The following is a 14,918-nucleotide window of genomic DNA, read 5'->3' as shown; positions in this document are numbered from 1 at the left end:
TGACTTTAGTCTCACCGTTGTTATCATCATCATCATCACCCAGGGGTCTATTCACATCACACATTGCGTGTTGTCATCTCGTACCGCTAGAATCGCCAACGAAACACTCCCAAGGGGACAAAAACGCTCACTGGGAAAGCGTCACAGAATCCATGAGTATGCATAATTTTGCTTCTCTTAATTGAGAATTCACTCCTCAACGTGAAATATTCCTGCGTCCCTAAATGGCTTTCAGGCCGGACCCTCCACCTCAGCATTACAAGTAATTCTACGCCACCCTCTCACACTCCACTAGGCTCAAACCCACACAGACCCACACAAACACACACGCGTGTCACATCCAACGAAAAGCCCCCTAAAACTGTTGAACACTCAAGTTACGCGACAATGGAACGCTCGATCTAATCATCTATATGTGCGGGCAATCACATTAGTCGCTTCCGGCATTTGTTGCACAATGTGATTTGAGACTCCCCGTCTGCGTGGGGAGGGAGGGGGGGGGCAGGTGGGGGGTGAAGCAGGGGGGGGGTGAAGCAGGGGGGGGGGGGGGCAACGGGCGGGAAGAGTTCCACAAAGGATGATGTCCTCGATTTAAAGCTTTCGTGACTGCAGGGATTCATCTTCTTGGTTCTTTCGGTAAAGTCACATAGAAGGGAAATAAAAAAATTCTAAAAATAAAACATAATAAAAGAATTCTCGCGACGTGGCCGAAACGTCGTGAGAATTATTTTATTATGTTTTATTTGTATTATTTTATTATTTCCCTTCTACGTGACTTTACCGAAAGAACCAAGAATATGATGTCCTCCTTCACATCGTGTCGCACTGTCGATAACGCTGTGCTATGGCCAAGCGGGCGCGGGGAGTGGAGAAGAATTTAAAAATAGCACTGTAAATGCATTTATTAAATGCGCAATGAATAAATAGATAGGTAGTGTGTGTGTGTGTCTTTTTATTATTGTGGCGGTAGTGGGGCGGTTGGTGCGCTGCGCTATAAACCCGGCGACCCGAATTCGAATCCCGTTCATGGCCAGCACCACGGACAGTCATCTGAATCTGTCATGAGCCTCCCCTAGGTCGACTCAGCCTCAAATGAGTACCTGTGTAAACAGGGGAGACAAAGGCGGCCCCGGAATGGCACTGGCCAGCCACCCACTCGTGTGCCGTTCCGGCCTTCGTAAGTGCTCACTAACAGCACTTGCCTCAACAGCCTGTTAAGGCTATGTGGGGGATCTTTGTCTTTGGCGAATATATGAACTGGCCCTGGGCCTTCCCTAGGTCACCTCAGCCTTAAATGAATACCTCGTGTGATGTGTGAATATCAGGATTTTTAAATTTCGATTTAAAGCTTTCGTGACTGCAGGGATTAATCTTCTTGGTTCTTTCGGTAAAGTCACGTAATATCAGGATTGTGGAGACAAAGGCGGCTGGGCGTGGTGGTGGTGGTGGTGGTGGTGCCGGCCACCCACCACCTGCACTGAACCTGCCGCCTAGAAAAATTCGGAGGTGTTAACCGCACCTCCGATTAGCACGGTTGGCTACGTACGGTGCGAAAGAAGTTCAACATACATACATACAAATGAGTACCTGCGGAAACGTGTAAAAATTAGCATTGAGAGATATTGGTGGCCAGGCATGGTGTTGACCACACGACCCCATCGTACTCGGTTCTGGCCCCAATAGGTGCTTGCTAACAACACTTTCCCCAAAGGTATGTCTGGCGAGAGCGGGGGATGTTTTGTTTTTTGTGTTTGGTCACAGATCAAAGATTGTAAACACATTCCTGCGGAGGGAGCTGGTAGGAACGTTGGGTTGCTCGGTCAATGGCCAGAGTCAACGGCGGCGTGGTGTATTCCGCAAATATGCCCGACTGTGAGGGCGGGCACAAGCCGGCGTGAGTAGGTTAAACGTTGAGTTTTATAAGGGCACCAGGGGGTGACCAGCCCCTCCCCACATAGTCCCACCCCCCACCCAGCCCCTCCCCACCCTCCCCACCATCCCCACCAAGCCCCTCCCCACCCAGCCCCTCCCTCCCCACCCAGCCCCTCCCTCCCTACCCAGCCCCTCCCTCCCTACCCAGCCCCTCCCTGCACGACGGACACAATAATCCCCTGTGGGCTGGTGTAACCAGGAGGTTCCTACCAGTATTACCACTACTCTATAACTTTTGCACGGCACACCAGCCGTCAGCAATACTAAAGAGAGCAGCTCCATTCAGTCCCTGAAGATGCCGCCAGCACGTGGCGCGAAACGTCGGGCAACGAGCCGATCGACGCGTGGTACGACCCGAAAAATACACATCGGACAAAATGTCTGCACTCGTGACAAGACCACTTTGGCAGCGGCAAGAAAGCAGCTAAAATATAACCTTCTCTTTTTCTTGGTTCTTTCGGTAAAGTCACGGAGAAACGTCATGAGAATTTTTTCTCATTATGTTCAATGCTTATTATTTTATTATTTCTCTTCTACGTGACTTTACCAAAAGAACCAAGAAGATGAATCCATGCAGTCACGAAAGCTTTAAATCGAAATAAAACCTTCTCTCTTGACACAGAGCATACGAGCGCAGAGCGTACGAACAAATGAGAACACTTACGCAGCGGGAGCCCCCCCCGCACCGCTCCGCCCACCTTTGAGGGTTCATGTCCGGTGTTTCAGCAACACAAGTTAATTGATTGATCAATAGCTCTCCGCCTGATGCACAGAATATAGACGATGTCTTTTGAGCGGGAAAAAACGGCCAAGCGGAAAAGAGCGTTTCGCCTCCCTGGTCAGGATTTGCCAAAGTGGCCGGTTCAAATCCAGCACTGGCCGCTGATAATTAAAATACATTTTAATTCGTGAGCTGTTATTAAATTATTACCGTGAACACAAGAAACCCTGCGATGCGATGTTTACAAGAGCAGGGCACTGTCTGCGAGTCACCGCAGCTGAAACGGCAAATGTGAAAAAAATCTGCCACAAATTGTGAAAATAAAAAAGAATCCAACAGCTGTAACTGTGATTATTACTATGGATGCAACAAGCCATTCATATGGAATGCACCCGATCATGGAAGCGAGCTAAGTTCTCTCTGGTTCCAAGTCTGGCTTCCAACCCACTGTCATGTCTAATCATGCAGCAGCGCATTAGAAAAAGTGCAGCACATGTACGCGCAACCAGCTCTAGGCCGGTAACAGAAATGTCACGTAAACCTTTTGCTTCTTCCTCCCATGCCTCGCAGTCCAACCCAGTGGGTAGCCCCCCCCCCAAAAAAAACAGCGCCCCCCCACCTGCCCCCCCAAAACCTCTGGACCCATGGCACCGTCACCAAGCCTAAAAAAATGTTGCACCGACCACCGCACCTCCGATAAACACACATACGGTGCAAAAAAAGTTCAACATACATACACGAATGGCATTTCATTTTTTTTTACTTAAAGCTTACTCTAAATCGTAGAACGGCGTCTAAAAAAAGTTCCGGCCCAATTCCCACGGCCTTGCTGAGCCACTGGTCGAGCACATGTCTGTCTAACCGTGGAAGGGCATTCACCAGTCGAGCACTGCTTCTCACACCACGGCAAACTTCCGCGAGTTGCCGGGGTTATTGGCTCAACGCCGTGACCTCGCAGCCCTTTAACCCCCTTCGCACAGAGACGGCATTCAAGTGGCGAGGGCGTTGAACCGTAGGGCTCCCACCGCCCCCCCCTGGCTACGCCAGAGAGACCGTGGCAGGTCTCGGCGACGTACAATGTGCGCGTGACGAGAGCAAAATCGTGAGAATTATTTGCCGCAGCGTAGACAAACAAATGAGCTGCTTCCTTCCGTTTCGCCGCAGAATCTTAATAAAATGTTTTATTTTTTCCATTCCATCAACCTCTTTCGAAGCATTGTTTAGCGAGTACAATTTGTTTAAGGAGGAAAACGGCGAGCGGGTTTTTGACTTCATGGATCTCATCAGCAGTCAGCGTTGTTAAATAATTACCGCCGATTTTCCAAATAATGTTGGCAAAAAGCACTATGAGAGAAACAAACGTTGTCGATTTGCCAAATTGTATCATGATTGTGCTATCAGTGTCACGTGATGAGACCAAGAATGCAATGAAATATCTCGCAGAGCAATGCAACCCTTCATGTTAAAGAGAATAGTCCACAGACGGAGACAACACAGAGCTACTTCAAACTACGACCAATGCTCATGTAATTTTGCAGCAACAAAAGTATATTTTAAATAATATAAATTGAGCAAAAATCCTAAACAAGAACCTCATGAAACTTAACGTTCAAAATCAGTTTGCTTCTCTGGATTAAGAAAATATATAATATTAATGAAAAACCATTAACTGTCAGTCTGGGTCTACTTTAATACCCAATGTCATACTTATGTCTGCCTTTCTAAGTGCAGTTATTGACAAAGCATTAAGCACTATAAATGTAATGATTCATAACTGCCGCCTCCTCGCCTGCCCATCCACAGCCAGCAATTCAACTGAAGTTCTCTAATATCTGCTTTTGTATGGCAGCCATTCTCAAACACACCGCAACGCACTACTCTCTGAAAGTTCCAAATACTGTAGATCAGGGGTGTTCAAACTTTTTGCAAAAAGGGCCACATTTGATAAAGTGAAGATGCCCGGGGGCCAATAGTTCCTTCTGACATTGTTTTAACCACAAAAGTTACGTGGAAATACACACTGTTATAAAACAATTTTCATTGTCACAATCACCTTTATTTTTCAAATGACAATGCAACCAAATATAAGCCACTCAGGCAGACGGGAACAACTCTAAAAACGCAATTCTGCCTTTCATTCAGTCAGATAACATTGAACAAACTGTATAGAATACCTTAAACTTCCATGAGTTTTATGATGTATTTATTCTGACAGAGCTGGCGAGCCATAACTAACACATTATAAGACCGAAGCTGCGGGGGACCGTATGAAATCTGCCCGCGGGCTGTGATTGGCCCGCGGGCCGGACTTTGGACATGCCTGCTGTAGATTTTTCGTGTTTCAGACCTGAGACACATTAAATGCACACAACTGCCAATCCACTGCTGGATGAGGGCCTGCCCACACCGTTGCGGGGTCGTGACAGTTATTTGACCATACTTCACCAACCTGTTTCGGGACGCGTTGGTAAAGGTGTGGAGCATAAGCCGTCGGTGTGTACATTGTGTATCGGGCATCACGGTGCAAATTTTTGGCAAATTTTAAAAGAATTACCCACAAATGTATCCATTTGGATTATGCATATTAAACATCGCTCAATACAGCAAACAAAAGACTTGGCAGGACCCATCTTGAAAATAAGTCATAGGCCAAGCGATGCTCTCTTGGGCAAAAAAGCATAAAAGTACAAATTTCTGCATTAAACACACGTACTTGCGGTGAACATACAAACAAGCATGCTCTGATAATATATGCATTGTCTTTGAAACTGATTGGCCTACACCAGAGACAGCTTCAATTCTAGATTTGAAGCTTTCGTGACTGCAAGGATTCATACTCTTTGTTTTTTTGGTAAAGTCACGTAGGTAAAAAATAAAACTAAATTAAATCACGACGTTTCTGAGGCAACACAAGCTTCCGTCTTCAAGTGGAACCGTTACTGCAGCGACTTTGGCTGTAACGGCTCCACTTGAAGACGGAAGCTTGTGTTGCCTCCGAAATGTCGTGATTTAATTTAGTTGTTTTCATTTATTTATTTTACTTTTTACCTACGTGACTTTACCGAAAAAAACAAAGAGTATGAGACATCCTTCTTGAAGGTCTTGTCTCACCAATGTCAGACCAAAGAACGCCGAAAGGCAAACGGTACAAAGACAATGCACTAACAGAGCATTTATAACTCGGGGTGAGCAGCTACAAAATGTCACCTTTCTATTTGGTGTTTGGACATCTTAGCACCAGTTTTATTTCCAGAAAGGGTAAAAACCTATTCTTATCTTTTCATACTTTGAAACTGGCAAAAAGGTCCCATTTTATAACTGTAATAATTGCTGGATTCTGAATGCCTCCTTTGGGTGGCGCTATAGACCAAGGCAACCAGTTTCATACTTGGCATTGGTATCACAACAGGCGTTTGCAATACCACTCCACAACTCCATGGGCTGCAGAGGTCGCAAACGGGTTTTAATTCCTTACCCGTACCCGGCCGCACCAGGGTCGCAAACCGGTACCCGTACCCTACCCGATACCCGGCTACCCCTACCCGGCCGGGTATCGGGTAGGGTACGGGTATCGGGTTCCCGATTGCGACCTCTGGGATGAAGCCATGTTGCAGGCGTGGGTGGGTTGATTCTAGGCACTTCAATTGTGAGAAGAGACAAGACGTTGGGAAATGAGTGACAAACGTTGACTCACCAGTGACTCATGGCCTTCTCACTCATTGGTTCGGGTGAGTCACGTGCGGCTACCCGTACCCGTACCCGGCCGCACCAGGGTCGCAAACGGGTAACCCGTACCCGGCCGGGTACGGGTAGCCGGGTATCGGGTAGGGCACGAGTATCGGGTACCTGATTGCGACCTCTGATGGGCTGCTGCCAAACATGATCTATCCAATGCTGAAAGGAGGTCTCCACAAACCGTCGCGTCCGTTATAGGCCACTAATCGCGGCCGAGGAAATAGCACGCTTACCGTTCAGACGGGAATGACACGCGCAGAGTAACGATTGTAGACCGAACGCACGGAATGACGTCCATTAAACATGCATGTCAAATAGCACTGCACGTATGTTGAACTTCTTTCACACCGTACGTAGCCAACCGTGCTAATCGGATGTGCGGGGGAAGCATTCGCATACAGAGAAATACTTAACAACATTCACAGAGACACTGAGAATAACACTCGGGACAGAAACACAAACACTGAACAGCAAAGACAGACTGACATGCATGCACATCAAATAACACCCGCAGAAAGACACGTAAAATTACAGTCATAGACAGACACTGGATAACACTCACAGACATATGTTGAACAACACCCAAACACTTAGGATAATACTCACTCATAGACATACACATTGAATTACACTAATGGACAGAAACACCAAATAATATTCAAAGATATATCAAAAACCGAAACGGAAATATCTACACATCGAAATGACACTCACAGACCAAGATATTGAAAAGTACTCAGACATGCATTTATTAACACTCACAGACAGAGAATAATACTAACTCATAGATATAACGTATCAAATTCCACACTGACAGGCATATCTGAAATACATCATTGAAAAGACTCACCATTGTCAAATGATCCTCATTCCGTTGTAGAAATCTGGAAAATAACAAAAAAAAAACGTAAGTATAAATAGCATTCTGCATACAGGCGTAAGACAAAGTTTCCCCGTAAAGCCTTACCCAACTGTTGGGGCAAGTGCTGTTAGCGAGCACCTATAAAGGACGAAACGGCACACGAGGGGGTGAGTGGCCAGCACCACGCCCGGCCGCCTTTGTCTCCCTAGTGGTGAAGTTTACACACCGGTACTCATTTGAGGCTGAGTCGACCGAGGGGAGGGCCAGGACCGGTTCAGATAATCGTCACTGGTGTTGGCCGTGAGCGGGAATTGACCAGGTAAGGCCCACTTGAACATTACGGCATAGTTATTTTTATTTTACACACTTTTATTTAACTATGTATGTTGTTGTTATCGTTGTCATTGTTGTTGTATCCTCAAATCTTTAATTCAATTTTTACCCACTTCCCAATGTGGTATCGACTGCAAACTTGGTATACTTATGTCATACTGATAACAACACTATATTCTATCATAAAAAACATATATTTTAAAACGTTATTTTTTATATGTTATGTTTCGGCTTGGCTCCAATTGTCCACGGTAAACTGACGTTGGCTGCATATGACCACAGTCCCTTACGTTATGGCAAGCTACGGGGCCACTTCCTGGAGTTGTGGAGTTCTGCCATTACTAGTACGGTACATTTAATTAAGCGTGTTTTTAAAAAAGGTTTTTTTAATATTACTTATTTTATAAGCGACCTGGCTATCACAAGTGATGACTCAACGGCGTGGGTTATCATCACGTGAAAATGTATAGCAGCCAAATACTTCAAAACGCGTGACGTTGATTCTAAATGCGGAGGGAAAAATCGGAGGACCTGGATAAAATACATTCCTGCGGAGGGAGCTGGTAGGAACGTTGGGTTGCTCGGTCAATGGCCAGGGTCAACGACGGCGTGGTGTATTCCGCAAATATGCCCGACTGTGAGGGCGAGCACAAGCCGGCGTGAGTAGGTTAAACGTTGAGTTTAATAAGGGCACCACGGGGTGACCAGCCCCTCCCCACCCTGCCCAGCCCCTCCCACCCTCCCCACCCAGCCCACCCAGCCCCACCCAGCCCCCCCCTCCCCACCCAGCCCATCCCTGCACAACGGACGGACACAATAATCCAGTGGGCTGGTGTAACCAGGAGGTTCCTACCAGTAAAAAATCCACTCGACCACGGGGAGAGAAAGAGACACACAAGCAAACTCAAAATATACAGCAGGAGGCGTCAGGGTCGGGATCGAACTCACGACACCTCCTGGATACCAGGCGAAGTAGTTAACGTCTCACCAGCGTGGCGTCCGATGCATTAAACGCTTGCATCCTTAGGGGCCGTCCATAAATGACGTCACGCGATTTTGGACGATTTTTGACCCCCCCCCCCCTTCTTCGTCACACGACGTCACAAAAAGTCAGACCCCCCACGCCTCAAATATGACATCACAAAGCTCTGCCCCCCCCCCCCAAAATAAAACATGCTTGAAATCGCTTTAAACTATTGTCATTGTAGTGCGTATTTAATGTGGCGCTGCACGCTGATGTTGTAGGAGAAAACATTTATTAGAAAGTCTATTTAGTTAAGTAGAACGTGTTGTCTATATTCATTTAAAGTTGCGAATTTTGATGCAACGTCACATTTCTCAAACCCCCCCCCCCACCCCTCATCACACATCGTCACAAATGTCTGACCCCCCCCCCCCCCCCCAGGTGCGTGACGTCATTTATGGACGGCCCCTTAGCTAAAAAGTTAATGAATAAATAAATAATCCGGCGTAGGCCCATGACCTTTAGAGGTTGAGATATGCGGCCATGCCACACGCAGTTGCACGCTTCCTTTCACCGGAGTACATTCTAATCGCTACACAACTTCCTGTTTATGTTGGTTTTTTAGGTGAACAAAGTAGCATAGAAAAGGCACCGTTTCTAACCTCAAACTAAGGAAGCTGTGAGCTCTGGAAAAGAGCACACCTCACAGAAGTATATTTATACTGTACTGACCTATGTATGAACAATTATGCCAATGTGCTTAAAAGGTTGTTACACGGTGCGTATCGCCTGCAATGGCACGGTTTTAGAAACACAAGGAGGGTGAAACAAAACTCAAAACATTTAAACGCGTTTGGGATTGTAGTTGAGAGAAAGATGAACACGTGGATTAGAGAGCACGTACACAGATAATAAAACACATCGTGTTGTGACGGTTACGAAAAGTAAAGTAGGCTTTGGCAGAAGGAAACATTACCATTTAGTCGATATTTAAAAACACTTCTAGATTTGAAGCTTTCGTGACTGTAAGGATTCATACTCTTTGTTTTTTTCGGTAAAGTCACGTAGGTAAAAAATGAAAAATAATAGAGATATTATATCTCTATTATTATTTATTATAGAAAATATTTTTTTATTTGTATCATAGATAATATATCTCTATTATTTTTATTATTTATTATAGATAATAATTTTTAGTATTTATTATAGATATTATATCTCTATTATTTTATTATTTATCTTACATTTTTTTACCTACGTGACTTTACCGAAAAAACTTAAGAGTATTCAAAAACACGTTTACTCTCTTTCTCTTCTGCTCCGAACATTTCGTTACATTTCCTAACCGGAAGTGCGAGGGTTTAACGTTGAAATTGCATTGGGTACACACTTTACAGTACTGTATATGTATATGCAATTCTAGATTTGAAGCTTTCGTGACTGCAAGGATTCATACTCTTAGGTTTTTTCGGTAAAGTCACCTAATAAAATAATAGAAATTTGTATTTCTATTATTTTTTCGGTAAAGTCACCTAATAAAATAATATAAATTTGTATTTCTATTATTTTTTCGGTAAAGTCACCTAATAAAATAATATAAATTTGTATTTCTATTATTTTTATTATTTATCTTTACATCATCAAATACACATTTCTATTATTTTATTTCTATTATTATTTCTATTATTTTTATCAATTATTTTAATTTTTACCTACGTGACTTTACCAAAAAAAAACTAAGAGTATATATGCAATCTTGTTTTTTCCTGGGGGATGTTTCTGTTGCGCGTAATCACTTTTAGGATGTTTTCTTGATCCTGTTTTTGTTTGTTGCGGTTGCACCCGATTCAAGAGCCGAATGGCTCACAGGGCTATATACCTAATAAATTAAAACTGAAATCTTGATGGCCTACGTGTTAAATCGATGGCTCTGTTACACAACATTAAACAGGGGGTGCAGAGTGGACCTCGGGGGAGACCCAGGACCGGTTCGAAATATTCACCACCGTTATTGGGTAGTGAGCAGAAATCGAACTCGCTTCAGGCGTAGATTGTTTGTGTTGGTTTGGCCGAATGGCGAGTTCTAATACATCTTGGATGGATTTGTCGATACCAACACTTGGGATCGATCAATCCATCCGTCTAAACGAAAGCTCACTGTGGAGATGGGAGTGATGGCATGAGATGCACACGCACAGAACGATGAATGGATCGGTGCATCGCGAGGATTCGTGAGAGCCTGTATCGACCTGTGGGAAACATTATGACTTGATGATGATACACATACCGTACAGGTCATATGTATGCCACTATTATGTATTCTATTACGCTACGAACCTAATTGTGCTTGGGTGGGCGACCGACACTCCAGGTATAAGTTTGTAGGTACCCACAATAGCGGATTGACAAAGTCTATGCAAATGTATAATGCAAATGTATATTAAAGATGATTTCTTCTCGATTTAAAGCTTTCGTGACTGCAGGGATTCATCTTCTTGGTTCTTTCGGTAAAGTCACGCAGAAGGGAAATAATAAAATAATAAAAATAAAACTCAATAAAATAATTCTCACGACGTTTCGGCCACAACGCAAGCAGCCGTCCTCAGGTGAAGAACAGGTCTGTCGAGAAGTCATTCAGACGCTGTCTTCTCGACAGACCTGTTCTTCACCTGAAGACGGCTGCTTGCGTTGTGGCCGAAACGTCGTGAGAATTATTCAATTATGTATTATTTTTATTATTTTATTATTTCCATTCTACGTGACTTTACCGAAAGAACCAAGAATATCGCGTGCATTTAAATGTGTCGTTAATCCCGCCACCACCCGACACAGCCAATTAGCGAGGGTGTTTGGAGGGTGAAACCCCCCCCCCGCCCCACATTTTTGCAATTCGAGTCCGACGTTTCGGCCGGCTTCCCCATCAAGGCCGTTGCGCTCCGTCCGTAAACGCTGCGCTGCCAATCACTCGATCGATCCACCGATATCCGGACAGAGGATTGTGCCTCGCCGAGCATCGCTGGCGTCTACGATCGAACGTCAAGTTAACAACAATTACTTGACATCGATTAAATTGGTCATTGTTTTGCTGTGCGCGGAACCGTCGGGACAAGTTGCAAAATCGATTTGCGTCGAAACGAGGCGCGCGATCGGACGGGTTACAACTTTTTTGTTTAAAAAAAAATCACGATTGAGATACAACTTTTAAACGTTTTGAGAGATACGCGTTCGACAAAGTGTTCCAACAACAACAACAACACGGGCTGGGTGGTGGTGTAAACAAAACGACTACGCACCGCGTTCCCGCGTGAAATCGCCACGTCGCAAGTGAAAACGAGAGCGCGTCCTTTTAGCAATAACTCACTGTACGGCTTCACTGTACACCAAAAACAGCTGCGCGTACAGTGCACACTCGCGCACTGTACACCCCTCCCCCCCTCTCTCTCTTCCGCGGCCCCGCCCGCTCACCTCTTTTTTTTTGTTGTCGTCAAAAAAAGTTTTGACGATCGCGTCTGTGAGTTGAAAGTGAACGAATCGTCAGCTACGAAGAAGTGTGTGTGTGTGTGGGGGGGAGAATGTTATTTTATTGACGCGATATAAAGTTAAAAAAAGAATGTTACCACCCTAACCTCCTCTTCCTCCTACTCCTCCTAATTAATTATTTAACGCGGAGTCGCCCCTCCCCCCCCTCCTCCCGCAGGTGCGAGCGGCGACTTCCTGGTGGTGACGTCACCGCGGCCCCGTGCTGATTTCTTGGGTTTCAATGATTTAGATTTAAATAAATAAGTTCGGTTATTTTAATGGTTTGGTTTCGATGTTTTAGATGTAAATAGGTAAATAAATAAATAAAACTTCCCTTATTTAATTATCGGGTTTTGATAGTTTTTAAATAAATGTCACTCTTGGGTTTCGATATTGTGATTTAAATAAGTAAATTTAATTGAAAAATTGAATTCTTGGGTTTCGATATTTTAGATTTAAATAAATAAAATAGATAAATAAAAATCTTGGGTTTGGATATTTTAAGTAAAATAAATAAAATGGATAAATTAAACTCTTGGGTTTAGTTATTTTAGATTTAAATAAAATGATAAATGGATTTCTTGGGTTCCGATATTTTAGATTTAAATAAATAAAATCGATCAATAAAAATCTTGGGTTTGGATATTTTAAGTAAAATAAATAAAATGGATACATTTAACTCTTGGGTTTAGTTATTTTATATTTAAATAAAATGATAAATGGAATTCTTGGGTTTCGATATTTTAATTTTAATAAATGAATAAAATCGATACATTAAATTCCTGGGTTTCGATCATTTTGATTAAAATAAATAAAGTTGTTAATTTTATTCTTGGGTTTCGATATTTGACATTTAAATAAATATAACACTCCCGCCTACATTTTGTTATTAATTTATTTTAACGAAGCGTCGATCGATCGATACTTGTTTATTAAGATACGCGCGCGCGCGAACATCGATAACGCGCTATTGTTTCGTTCAATTGCCATGCCACTGTGATGTTTCCGTGCGGGGGATGACAAAGACAAAGATCCCCCGTGTAGCCTCCAACAGACTCTTTGGGGCAAGTGCTGCGAGCGAGTAGCACCTACGAAGGCCGGCATTGTGGCACACGTGGGCGTGTGGGTGGCCAGCACCACGCCCGGCCGCCTTTGTCCCCCACAGTAGCGATGTTTACACACCGCACCAGGTTACTCATTCGAGGCTGAGTCGACCTCGGGGAGGGCCAGGACCGGTATAGATAATCGTCACCCGGTGTTGGTGGCCGTGAGCGGGAATCGAACTTGGGTTGTAGCGCAGCGCGCTAACCGCTGCACCACCGCTCCCCACCTTAAGATGACGGGCACTTACTTACAAACAGTACAACCATCACTAGTCTTGAATATAATACCAACCGTCATCGAAATTTAACTTACTAATCGGCAGTGGTGCGGAATTAACAAATCACTGAACACATTCGTCAACAACAACATTGTTACTTCAAAAGTAAATAACTAAAATATCCGACGTTTTAGGCAATACCCCTTTAGTGTTACGTTGCCCCGACGGTGGTGACAATGTTCTAGGTGTACTGGGTGGAAAGGTATGCAGTTATTTATTCTGATGTGTTTTTTTCCAGCTGTGTAGATTGCAATTTGATCATAACCATTTGACATATGAGCCCATCTCCGAATTTCTAACGGCCTCGTCATAGCAACGGTCAATTAATAGCTTAACAAATAAAATTGCAAAGTTGGGCTTCATCCCAATACAAAATACTGATTTTCGAAACTTCAGTGTTGCAAACATTAAGAGTGTTCAGAATTTAACAGTGTAAATATCAATTTAGATTTTATAGCTTTCGTGACTGCAGGGATTCATATTCTTGGTTCTTTCAGTAAAGTCACGTAGAAGGGAAATAATAATAAAATAAAGTAATAAATAATAAATACAACTTTTATATATAAATATGTTTTCTATATTTTTTATTTTATTATCTCCCTTCTACGTGACTTTACCGAAAGAACCAAGAATATAGTGTAAATATAATATAATGCACTCCATCCCACATTATTCTGTTTCAATGGTTGAAATGTTTATTTTAATCCAGTAGAGTGCACTAAACTCACACACAAAGCTTTTGTTTTCTTAAACCGAGGGACGTATTACAGTACAGGACAAAAAAATTATAATACCCATAACTGCCATTTCATTATAAACATGTGCAGGCAATTACATGTAAATGTTTCTATAATTTTAAATGAAAATCACTACAAATACATGAACATGCACAGACAAATAAATGTAAACGTTTTAGTAATTCTGTATGAAAATTACTACCAATCAACATTGGGTGGCAGCAAAACACAGCTGGATACACATGCGCAGAAACTGTGAAGGCAAATTCTAAAACCAAATCATGCGATGACTTTTCCCCGCTCAACGATTGATATAGATTGTATTTGCCTAATAGGTCCGCGTAAAATACTATCGAGCCAGGCAGGAGTCGAACCTACAATCTTCTGATCCGTAGTCAGACGCGTTATCCATTGCGCCACTGGCCCATATGTTCATTTCCTGCAGAAGTGGACTTTCACACTTCTGAATATATTTTTAAGTTTTACTGGCTGGCTGGCTGGAGGGAGGGACGGAAAGTGACGTCCACATGATGTACGCATTGCTAGTTTGAACACATTCCTGCGGAGGAGCTGGTAGGAACGTTGGGTTGCTCGGTCAATGGACAGGGTCAACAGCGGCGTGGTGTATTCCGCAAATATGCCCAACTGTGAGGGCGGGCACAAGCCGGTGGGAGTAGGTTAAACGTTGAGTTTTATAAGGGCACCACGGGGTGACCAGCCCCTCCCCACCCAGC

General features: G+C 43.7%; 1 non-coding gene across 1 annotated transcript; it reads right to left on the bottom strand.

Annotated features, from left to right (window-relative positions):
- Positions 1–14,537: 14,537 nt before the first annotated feature.
- On the bottom strand, positions 14,538–14,610 carry TRNAR-ACG (transfer RNA arginine (anticodon ACG)). Its single transcript has one exon. It is a non-coding gene; the product is annotated as a tRNA-Arg (tRNA).
- Between the last annotated feature and the right edge of the window lie 308 nt (positions 14,611–14,918).

This window comes from Lampetra planeri, chromosome 53 (assembly GCF_965212315.1).
Source record: "Lampetra planeri chromosome 53, kcLamPlan1.2.h2, whole genome shotgun sequence".
In the NCBI taxonomy this organism is placed as follows: Eukaryota; Metazoa; Chordata; class Hyperoartia; order Petromyzontiformes; family Petromyzontidae; genus Lampetra; species Lampetra planeri.
The sequence above is the reverse complement of the archived record's forward strand: the minus strand, read 5'-3'. Positions and strand labels throughout refer to the sequence as shown.